Source organism: Halichoerus grypus, chromosome 8, assembly GCF_964656455.1.
Source record: "Halichoerus grypus chromosome 8, mHalGry1.hap1.1, whole genome shotgun sequence".
In the NCBI taxonomy this organism is placed as follows: domain Eukaryota; kingdom Metazoa; phylum Chordata; class Mammalia; order Carnivora; family Phocidae; genus Halichoerus; species Halichoerus grypus.
In genome coordinates, this window is record NC_135719.1 from 32795471 (window position 1) to 32808102 (window position 12632).

A 12632-nucleotide genomic window follows, 5' to 3' on the forward strand; every position below is an offset into this window, starting at 1 on the left:
AATATTGTAATAATGTATGGTAACAGTGATGACTATCATGCTGAGTACTAAGTAATGTACAGAATTGTTAAATCAATATATTGTACACTTGAAACTAATACAATATTGTATGTCCATTATATTTCAATAAAAGACTATAAGTCAAGGAAATGATAATAGAATAAAATTATTTGAATTTACATATTGAAAGCACACTGCATAAGTGAAAGAGGTCTGTCTAAAATGGCTATATGCTGGGGCGCCTGGGTGGCTCAGCCGTTTAGCGTCTGCCTTCAGTTCAGGTCACGATCCCAGAATCCTGGGATCGAGCCCCGCATCGGGCTCCTTGCTCAGCGGGGAGCCTGCTTCTCCCTCTCCCACTCCCTCTGCTTGTGTTCCCTCTCTCGCTGTCTCTCTCTCTCTCTCTCTCTGTCAAAAAATAAATAAAAATTTATAAAATAAAATAAAATGGCTATATGCTGTGTGAATTTCAATCATAAGACATTCTGGAAAGGGCAGAACTATAATGACAGTAAAAAGAGCACTGTTTGCTAGGGGTTGGGAGGAGGAAAGAATAAATAGGTGGAGCACAGAAGATTTTTAAGGCAGTGGAACTATTCTGTATGTTACTGAAATGGGGGGTACACAGCATTATACATTTGTCATAACTCATAAAAGGTATAACACAAAGAGTTCACCCAGATGTAAACTATGGCCTTTAATTAATAATAATGTACCAATATTGGTTCATCAATGGTAACAAATGTATCACCCTAAGGAAATATGTTAATAATAGGAAAAATCATGTTGACAGGGAGAAAGGGTATCTGGGGATACTTTCTGCTCAATTGTGTAACCCTAAAACTGCTATAAAAAATAAAGTCTATTAATTTAAAGAAATGTAGGAATTGTGATCTTCATTTCAGAAAAGATATACAATCTAATGACAAAAGTATTAAATGAAAGAAGGGCAAAAGAAGGGCATTTTATAAAAAGATTACATTTGCCCATGAATACATAAAAATTACTATTATCTATGCACCAAATAAAGAAACTTTTAAAAGTAGAAAGTTAAAGAGATTCTAGGAGAAATAGGAACTAATAAGACATTGACACAACTCAGACACAGCCAGATTAAAAAGTTGAAACACTAGGATTTAGAAGATCTAAAATTAATCAAAAACCCTAATATCTATATCTATATTATATCTATATATATCTATCTGTATATAGATACATATATTAATCTCAAAACTCTGTCATTAGAGAATATACCTTCTCTCAAGTGCACATAAAAATTTACAAAAATTGATAATTTAGTAGGCCACAAAAAACTTTATGTTATAAAGAATGTACTGTGCAATATAGCTAGAAAAGAAATATATAAACAAAAAGCAACAAAGTATCTCTCTATCTGTACCACAATAATTTCTCTATTAAAAAGTCTTGATTTAAAGGGAAAATGAAAAACATTTAGAAAATTAGTGTTGAAAATATGACATATAAGAACCAATGGGATGCAACAAGTGGGATATAAAGTAACTATCAGAGGAAAAAATCATATAGTTAATTTTGCATTAACAAAAATGAAAAAAGGAAATAAATGTCTTAAAAATCTAATTCCAAAGACTCAGAGCCTGATGATTGTTTCCACACCACATGTGAACAGTGAGGTAGCTAAAAATAAAGGGCAACTCTCCTTATGATTTGGAAACAAGTAAGATCTACTACCTAAAAATAAATCTATGCCCTTACTTACCACAAATGCATTAAATTCTACCATTAGAAAGTATTTCCTTTAGCTTTCTTTCCATTTCCCCCAACACCATAAGGAATTGCAATACATTAAAGTTTACTGAAGTGTTAAGAATGTACTGGATAAATACTACTTCAATAAGAACAACCTGGGTGAAATAAATAAGAAATATGGAAAGGAAATCAAAGGTGGAGGTATAAGACGTCAATTAAATCCACAGACATCAATAAATATGAGTTACTGCTAATAGCATTCCTATCACATTATTCTGGTAATTCCACTGGGAAATGCTAATTCCCACTGAAAAATAACCTATTCCAACATTTCTCAAAGTATAAAGTGTTGTCTGGGGTATGTTCTAATGTGCGTGTTAAATGGCTACACACCACTTGTGGGTCACAGTGCCTAGCCCAGGGCAGTCACATACTCATGAATCTCCAATGCTAACTTCTCCAGTAATGATAGGGATGAAAATTTGCTGCGGGTTTATTTGATAGAGTGGATTCCCACTGAACACATACAAATCTCTGCTCTTCTGGTACTAGCCAGGAAAACACGCTTTCAGATCAGTTAATAACAATTTCCATACCTTTTCTTCGATGTAAATTGTAGTAATTGTAGTATCCACCTCAAGGGAGTTTGTGGATAACCAATAAGAATAATGCTGTAGGGACTTCCTGGAAGTATGGCAGAGTAGGAGGATCTTAAGCTCACCTCATCCCACAGATACAACTAGATAGTGTTATCTATCAATGTAAATAACCCCAAAAATGACCCAAAGACTGGCAGAACAGACTCTCCACAGCTAAATGTAGAGAACAGTCCTCATCAGAGAGTGTAATAAGGGTGGAGATGTGGTCAGGAGCCAAAAGGACATGCAGGACTCTATCACAGAGGGAGGAACACAGCAAGTATGGAGGGGAGAGGACCAGACTCCCACCTCAGGCATGGGGACCCACATGAGGAAGATGAATCCCCATAACATTTGGCTTTGAAAACCAGGGGGAACTAACAATCAGTGGGGCTTAACACCTGGTACTTTAAAAATCAGAGGGCTCAGCGCTGAGAAAGCCCAGAGGGTGGAGTCCCTGCCCTTAAAGAGACAGTACAACAAAGAGCCCTCTGAGATACAGCATAGAAACTGTTTGGAAAATGCCTGGGGTATACAGAAATAATATTTATTTATGAATTTCAGAACATAAGCTGGAGGGGCAGAGATCTTTGGGAGGTATCTCCAAGAACAAAAGAGCTGGCATGTGTCATTTTTCCCTCTACCACCAGCCTAGATACAAGGACACTTGTGAGAACCAACACAGCACCAACACTGTCCACCTAGCTTGCTAACAGCATGCCCCACCCCAAATACTTTGCCAATCTGTCCCCTCCAAGACAGCTTGGGCAGGAGTTTTCAAGGTCAGTTGCAGGTCCCCTCCCACAGCAGACCAGCAAAGGCCTTGCTGGCACTACACTCCCTGCCCCCACATTCTCCTGAAGACCTAACTCCCTCCAACATGCCCTTGGCTAGAGCCAACCCAAAGTGGTGGCACAAGTCTGGCAGTGTGCAAATAGCCCTGTCAGGAGCCAGTACCACTCCAAAGTGACTCCTCCACCCTGAGAGGGGAAGATAATCACACATTCCAGTACAAGTGCAGCCTCAGCTGTGGGCTGGGGGCAGACAGCAGGTCAGACTGCAGGACCCACCTGCCAATGAAAGAGCCACAGGGAACAACACAGAGAAAGCACCCTGTAGTTGAGTGCTACTACATCTCTGACAAACACCTAGTCTGATTCAACTCAAGCCCAAGGCAGCCAAAAGAAAGCTGGGGCTGTCAAAAGAAAGCTGGGGCTGCAATACTGACATCAGACAAAATAGACCTTAAAACAAAGATTGAAACAAGAGAAAAGAAGGACACTATATAATCATAAGGGGAAAGAATCCAACAAGAAGTTAAAACAATTGTCAATATTTATGCACCCAACATGGGAGCACCCAAATACATAAATGAGTTAAATGCAAACATAAAGGAACTAATTGATAGCGATATAATAATTGTAGGGGATTTTCAACACCCCACTTACATCAACGGACAGACCATCCAAACAGAAAATCAACAAAGAAAGAGTGGCTTTGAATGACGCACTAGAACAGATGAATTTAACAGATATATTCAGAACATATCATTCTAAAACAGCAGAATACACATTCTTTTCAAGTTCACATGGAACATTCTCCAGAATAGATTACAAACAGACCACAAAAAAAGTCTCCATAAATTAAAAAATGTTCAGAGTTATATCATGCATCTTTTCTGACCACAATAGATATAAAACTAGAAATCAACCACAAGAAAAAAATCTGGAAAGAGCACAAACACATGGAAGTGAAATAACATGCTACTAGAAAATGAATGGGTCAACCAAGAAATCAAATAGGAAATTAAAAAATACATGGAGTCTGGGGCACCTGGGTGGCACAGTCAGTTGTATCTGACTCTTGGTTTCGGCTCAGGTCATGATCTCAGGGTCCTGGAACTGAGCCCCGAGTCAAGCTCCCTGCTCAGCGAGGAGTCTGCTTCTCCCTCTCCCTCTGCCCCTCCCTCAGCTTGTGCTCTCTCTTGCTCACTCTCTCTCTTTCAAATAAATAAATAAAATCTTTAAAAAATACATGGAGATTAATGAAAATGAAAACACAACCATCCAAAATTTTTGGAATGCCACAAAAGCAGTTCTCAGAAAGAAGTTTATAGCAATTCAGGCCTCCCTCAAGAAGCAAGAAATGACACTTAAAGGAGCTAGAAAAAGAACAACAAACAAAACCTAAAACCAGCAGAAGGAAAGAAAGAATAAAGATTAGAGAGAAAATAAATGATAAAGAAACTAAAACAACAAAAACAAAAACAAAACAAACAAAAACTCAATAGAACAGATCAATGAAAGCAAGTGCTATTCTTTGAAAAGATCAACAAAACTGACATACATTTAGCCAGATACATCAAAATAAGAGGATTCAAACAAATAAAATCAGAAATGAAAGAAGAGAAATAACAACCAACACCATGGAATTACAAACAATTGTAAGAGAATATTATGAAAAATTATATGCCAACAAATTGGACAACATAAAAGAAATGTGTAAATTCCTAGAAACATATAACCTCCTAAAACTGAACCAGGAAGAAATAGAAAATTTGAAAAGACCAATTAGCAGCAATGAAATTGAGTCAGTAATAAGAAAAAAAAAATCTCCCAACAAAGTCTAGGACTAGATGGCTTCACAGGGAAATTCTACCAAACATTTAAAGAGTTAATACCTATTCTTCTCCAACTATTTCAAAAAATAAAAGAGGAAGGAAAGTGTCCAAATTCATTCTGTGAGGACAGCATTACCCTTATACCAAAAACAGATAAAGACACTACAAAAAAAAAGAGAAAGAGAGAGAGAGAGCTACAGTCCAATATCTCTGATGACCATAAATGCAAATATTCTGAAAAAAATATAAGTAGAGCAAATCAAACAATACATTTAAAAAGTCATTCATCTAGATCAAGGAGAATTTATTCCCAGGATGCAAGTGTGGTACAATATTTGCAAATCCACCAATGTGATACATCACATCAATAAGAGAAAGGATAAGAACCATATGATCATTTCAATAGATGCAAAACAAAAAAAATCTGAAAAAGTAAAACATCCATTCATCATAAGAACCCTCAACAAAGCAGGTTTAGAGGGAACATACTTCAACACAGTGAAGGCCATATATGAAAAACCCACAGCTAACATCATACTTAATAGTGAAAAATTGAGAGTTTTTCCCGTAATAGTGAAAAATTGAGAGTTCCTTGTCAGGAACAAGATGAGGATGTCCACTCTCACCACTTTCATTCAACATAGTACTGGAAGTCCTAGCCACAGCCATTAAACAACAAAAAGAAATGAAAGGCATCAAAATCATTAAGGAAGAAGTGAAACTTTCACAATTTGCCGATGACATGATACTGTATATAAAAAGTCAGAAAGACCACCAAAAAACTGCTAGAACTAATAAACAAATTCAGTAAATTTGCAGGATACAAAATCAAGGTACAGAAATCTGTTGCATTTCTATACACCAATAAAGAAAGAGCAGAAAGAGAAATAAACAATCCCATTTACAATGGGACTCTTACAATAAGAGTCAGACACTTAACAGACTGTGCCACCCATGTGCACTCAAAATCACAAGATACCCTAAGAACAAACCTAACCAAACAGGTGAAAGACCTGTACTCTGAAAACTATAAAACGTTGATGAAAGAAATTGAAGATGACACAAAGAAATGGAAAGACATTCCACATTCATGGATTAGAAGAACAAATATTGTTAAAATGTCCATAATACCCAAAGCAAACTACAGATTCAATGCAATCCCTATTAAAAAACTGACAGCATGTTTCACAGAAACAGAACAAATGATCTTAAAATTTGTATGGAACCATAAAAGACCTGAATAGCCAAAGCAAACTTGAAAAAAAAGAGTAAAACTGGAGGTATCACAATCCCAAATATCAAGATATATTACAAAACTGTAGTAATCAAGACAGTAGGGTAATGGCAAAAAAATATATATATAGATAGATACACAGAACAATAGAACAGAGTAGAGAGCCCAGAAATAAACTCATAATTATATGGCCAATTGATCTTTGACAAAGCAGGAAAGAATATCCAATGGGAAATAGACACTCTTTTCAACAAATGGTGTTGGGAAAAGTGGACAGCTACATACAAAAGAAGGAAAATGGACCATTTTCCTATATCATCACAAAGCTAAACTCGAAATGGTTTAAAGACCTAAATGTGAGACCTGAAATCACAAAAATCCTAGAAGAAAACACAGGCAGTAATTTCTCTGACATCTGCTGTAGAAAATACTTCTGGATATGTCTCCTGAGGTAAGGGAAAGTAAAGCAAAAATAAACAATTGGAATTCATCAAGATAAAAATCTCCTGCACAGTGGAGGAAACAATCAACAAAACTAAAAGAGAACGTACTGAATAGAAGATATTTGCAAATGACATTTTTGATACGGGTTAGTATCCAAACTATATAGAAAACTTACACAATTCAACATCATAAAAAACAAATAATCCAATTAAAAATGGCAAAAGACACGAACAGACATTTCTTCAAAGAAGACATACAGATGGCCAACAGACATATGAAAAGATGTTCAACATCAGTCCTCATCAGGGAAATGCAAATCAAAACTGCAATGAGTTATCACCTCACACCTGTCAGAATAGCCAAAATCAACAACACAAGAAACAATAAGTGTTGGCAAGGATGTGGAGAAAAAGGAACCCTTGTGCACAGTTGCTGTGAATGCAAACTGGGACGGCTGCTGTGGAAAACAGTATAGAGGTTCCTAAAAAATTAAAAAATAGAACTACCCTATGATCCTGTAATTCCATGAGTGGATATTTACCCAAAGAATATAAAAACACTAATTCAAAGGTATACATGCACCCCAATGTTTATAGCAGCATTATTTACAGTAGACAAACTCTGGAAGCAGCCCAAGTGTCCACTGATGATTGATAGATAGATGATAGATAGATAGATGATAGATGATATATAGATAGATGATAGATAGATGATAGATGATAGATAGATGATAGATGATGATAGATAGATAGGTAGATGATAGATAGATGATAGATAGATAGATAGATAGATAGATAGATAGATAGATAGATATAGATAGATAGATATATACATACATACAATGAAATATTGCTCAGCCATAAAAAATGAAATCTTGCCATTTGCAGACATGCATGATCTAGAGGTTACAGTGCTAAGTGAAATAAGTCAGTCGGAGAAAAACAAATGCCATATAATTTCATTTATAAGTACAATTTAAGAAGGAAAACAAATGACCAAAGGGAAAAAAAAGAGACAGACCAAGAACAAACTCAACTATAGAGAACAAACTGGTGGTTACCAGAGTGGAGGTGGGTGGAGGAATGGGTGAAATAGATGGGGATTAAGAGTACACTTATGATGAGTATTAAGAAATGTATGGAATTGATGAATCATTACATTGTATGTTAACTATACTGAAATTAAAAATTTAAAAATTAGAAAAGCACTTATAGAAGTATTTTCAATATTTTAATTCCTCTTGACTTCACCCTAGGCTTCTACTGCTGGTATTACCTCCAATGTTAGGAGGTGATGGAAGCCTGCACTGTCAGGCTCCTAACCAGCATTTGTACTCCTCATGTTAGGTCCTCATTGTCTTGCCTGGCCCAGAAAATATATTCAGTATGATTTAACTATTGCTAATGAGATCGTGATCTCATTAACCTGTTGTGAGTGCAACAAAACATAACCTAATGAAGTGTTTCTACAGGTGTTGATTGAAGCACCTGGCCTATGATGGACATTTGTGCTGCTCTTATAGTTTGGCTATTGTAAGTAATACTGCTATAAACATACAGGTGCATGTGTCCCTTTGAATTAGTGTTTTATATTCTTTGGGTAAGTACCCAGTAGCGTGATTGCTGGATCACTGAATAGTTTATTTTTAACTTTTTGAGTAATCTCCATAGTGTTTTCCACAACAGCTATACCAGTTTGCATTCCCATCAACAGTGCAAGAGGGTTCCTTTTTCTCTACATCTTCCCCAACCCCTGTTGTTTCTTGTGTTATTGATTTTAGCCATTATGACAGGTGAGAGGTGATACCTCATTGTGGTTTTGATTTGTATTTCTCTGATGATCAGTGATGTTGAGCAATTTTCATGTGTTGGCCATCTGCAATTCTTCTTTGAGGAAATGTGTATTCATGTCCTCTACCCATTTTTGATTGGATTATTCATTTTATGGGTGTTGATTTTTGTAAGTTCTTTATATATTTTGGATACTAACCCTTTATCAGATATGTCATTTGCAAAATTCTTCTCCCATTACATAGGTTGCCTCTTAGTTTTGTTGATTGTTTCCTCCACTGTGCAGAAGTTTTTATTTTGATGTAGTCCCAATAGTTTATTTTTGCTTTACTTTCCCTTGCCTCAGGAGACATATCTAGAAAAATGTGGCTATGGCCAATATCAGAGACATTACTGCCTATGCTCTCTTCTAGGAATTTTATGGTTTCAGGTCTCACATTTAGATCTCTAATCCATTTTGAGGTTTGTTTTTTTTTTTTTTGTATGGTGTAAGAAAGTGATCCATTTTCATTCTTCTACATGTGGATGTCCAGTTTTCCCAACATCATTTGTTGAAGAGACTATCTTCTTCCCATTGGATATTCTTTCCTGTTTTGTCAAAGATTAATTAACCATATAATTAGGGGTTTATTTTTGGGATTTCTATTATTTTCTATTGATCTATGTGTCTATTTTTGTGCCAGTACCATAGTGTTTAATTACCACAGCTTTGTAATATAACTTGAAGTCTGTAATTGTGACACCTCCAGATTTGCTTCCCCCACCCCCCAAAGTTGCTTTGGCTATTTGGGGTCTTTTGTGGTTCATATAAATTTTAGAATAGTTCTAGTTCTGTGAAAAATGCTATTGGTATTTTGATAGGGATTGCATTGAATCTGTAGTTTACTTTGGGTTGTATAGACATTTTAACAATATTTGTTCTTCTAATCCATGAATGTGTAATGTCTTTCCATTTCTACCAATTTTTTCCCTTTGCTCATTTGTTTTCTTTGTTAAATTCCACAAATGAGTGAAATCATATGGTATTTGTCTTTCTGTGACTGACTTATTTTAGGTATTAACTCTTCTTTAAATGTTGGTAGAATTTGCCTGTGAAGGCATCTGGTCCAGGACTTTTGTTTGTTGGGAGTTTTTGTTTTGTTTTGTTTTGTTTTGTTTTCTGATTCAATTTCAGTGCTGGTTATTGGTCTGTTCAAATTTTCTATTTTTTCCTGTTTCAGTTTTGGTAGTTTATATGTTCCTAGGAATTTGCCCATTTCTTCTACATTGTCCAATTTGTTGGCATATAGTTTTTCATAATATTCTCTTAGAATTGTTTGTAGTTCTGTGGTATTGGTTATTTCTCCTCTCTCATTTGTGATTTTATTTATGTGAGTCCTTTCTCTTTTTTTCTTGATAAGTCTGGCTAGAGGTTTATCAATTTTATTGATTTTTTCAAAGATCCAGCTCCTGGGTTCATTGACTACTGCTGGTTTTTTTAGTTTCTGTATTATTTATTTCTGCTCTAATCTTTATGATTTCCTTGCTTCTTCTGCTTTTAGGTTTTGTTTGTTGTTCTTTTTCTAGTTCCTTTAGGTGTAAGGTTAGGTTTTTATTGGAGATTTTTCTTGCTTCTTGAAGGAGGCCTGTATTACTATAAAATTCACTCTTAGAATCACTTTTGCCACATTCCAGAGGTTTCAGATCATTGTGTTTTCTTTTTCATTTGTTTCAATGTATTTTTTTATTTCTTTGATTTGTTGGTTGACTATTCATTGTTTAGTAGCATGTTATTTAACCTCCGTGTATTTGTGCTGTTTCCAGATTTTTTCTTGTGGTTGACTTCTAGTTTCCTAGCATTGTGGTCAGAAAAGATGCATGGTATGATTTTGGTCTTCCTGTATTTGTTGAGGCTTGTTTTGTGGTGTAATATGTGATCTATTCTGGAGAATGTTCCATGAGCACTTGAAAAGAATGTGTATTCTGCTGCTTTAGGATGGGATATTCTGAATATATCTGTTAAGTCCATCTCGTTGAGTATGTCATTCAAAGCCATTTTTTTCTTTTTTGATTTTCTGTGTGGATGATCTGTCCATTGAAGTAAGTGAGGTGTTAAAGACCCTACTATTATTTTATTATTATTATTAATTTTTTTATGATTAGTTCCTTTATGTTTGTTATTAACTGTTTTATGTATTTGAATGCTCCTATGCTGGGCATAAATGTTTACAATTGTTATATATTCTTGTTGGATTGTCCCCTTTATTATTATATAGTATCCTTCTTCGTCTCTTGCTACAGCCTTTGTTTTAATATGTATTTTGTCCAATATAAGTATTGCTCCTCTGGCTTCATTTGACATCCATTTGCATAATGGGTGTTTCTCCATCCTGTCTTTTTCAATTTGCCGGTGTCTTTTGGTCTAAAGGCAGCATACTGATGGATCTTGTGGGGGTTTTCTTTTAATCCATTTTGTCACCCTATGTCTTTTGATTGGAGCATTTAGTCCATTTAAATTCAAAGTAATTATTGATACATATATATTTATTGTCATTTTAAAATTTATTTTGTGGTTGTTTCTGAAGATTTTCTCTGATCTTTTCTTGTCTTTCTTTCATGGTTTGCTGATTTTCTTTAGTGATATATTTGGATTTCTTTCTTTTTATTCTTTGCATATTTATTACTAGATATTGATATATGGTTATTATTAGGTTTGCATATAACATCTTCTGCATATAGCAATCTATGTTAAGTTGATGGCTGTTTAAGGAGTACATCTTTTTCTTTTTAGTTCCTTGACTGATTTTTTACAGAAATATTCATTTTTACTGCTTTTGTGTTTCCCAAGTTATACTATCACTTTTGGTCTATCCTTTCCACCCAAAGATTTGTCTTTAATATTTCTGTCAGGGCTGGTTTAGTGGTCATGAACTCCTTTAGTTTTTCTTTGTCTGGGAAACTCTTTATCTCTCTGTCTATTCTGAATGACAGCCTTGCTGGATAGAGTATTCCTGGCTGCAGATTTTTCCTTTTTGGCAAGTTGAATATATCATGCTACTTCCTTCTGGCTTGCCATGTTTCTGTTGACAGATCTGCAGCTAGCCTTATGGGGTTTCCCTTATAAGTTACTGTCTTCTTTTGTCTTGCAGCTTTTAAGATTTTTTTCTTTATCACAGTATTTTGCCAATTTAATTACAATATATCTTGGTGTATGTCTGCTTTTGTTGGTTTTGATGGGAGTTGTCTGTGTCCCCTGGATATGGATATCTGTTTCCTTCCCCAGATTACGAATGTTTTTAGCTATTATTTCTTCAAATAAATTTTCTGCCCCCTTTTCTCTCTCTTCTTCTTCTGAGACTCCTTTAATTATGAACATTATTACCTTTGATGGAGACACTGCATCCTCTAAGTCTATTCTCATTTTCATAACTTCTTTTTCTCTCATTCAACCAATTACTTTCCATTTCTCTGTCTTCTAGGTCACTAATTATTTCCTCTGCTTCTTCCATCCTGCTGTTTATTCCAAGTGTGTTTCTAATTTCATTTATTGCACCCTTTATCTCTACTATGTTATTCCTTATCTCTGTGATATGGGGCTCATTCATGTCTTCCACTCTTTTCTCAAGTCTAGTGAGTATCCTTACATTCATTATTTTAAATTCTCTATCAGGCATGTGACTTATTTCTGTTTTGCTTAGATCTCTGGCCGTGGCTTTGTCCCATTCTTTCATTTGAGATAAATTTCCCTGTCTCCTGACTTTGTTTGTCTCTGTGCCTGTTTCTCTGTGTTAGGAAAGTCAGCTATATCTCCTGTTCTTGAGGGTAATGGCCTTAAGAATATGAGGTCCTGGAGTGCCCTGCAGTGAGGTATCCCCTGCTTCCCAGGGCCTGCCACTTCCAGGAGTGTCTCTGATGTGTGTGGCATATGCTCTGCTGTTTTGTCGTGGTTGCTTTATCCTTCAGGCCAGTCATCTGCAGAGGCTCCCTTTGCCTGTTGTGGGCAGTGTTTTGTCCCTAACCTGAATGTGGCATGTTTTAACTAGATGTGCTCTTCTCTGTTTGTGAAATTAGGCCTGTTGTCACCGCCACTGGGACTGAGGTTTCATAAAACTCCTGCATTGGGAGACATGATGTTGGCAGGGGTTTTGACTGGGCTTCTGGGGGAAGGAGGCCATCATCCTGGGACTGTAGGGGTTCCA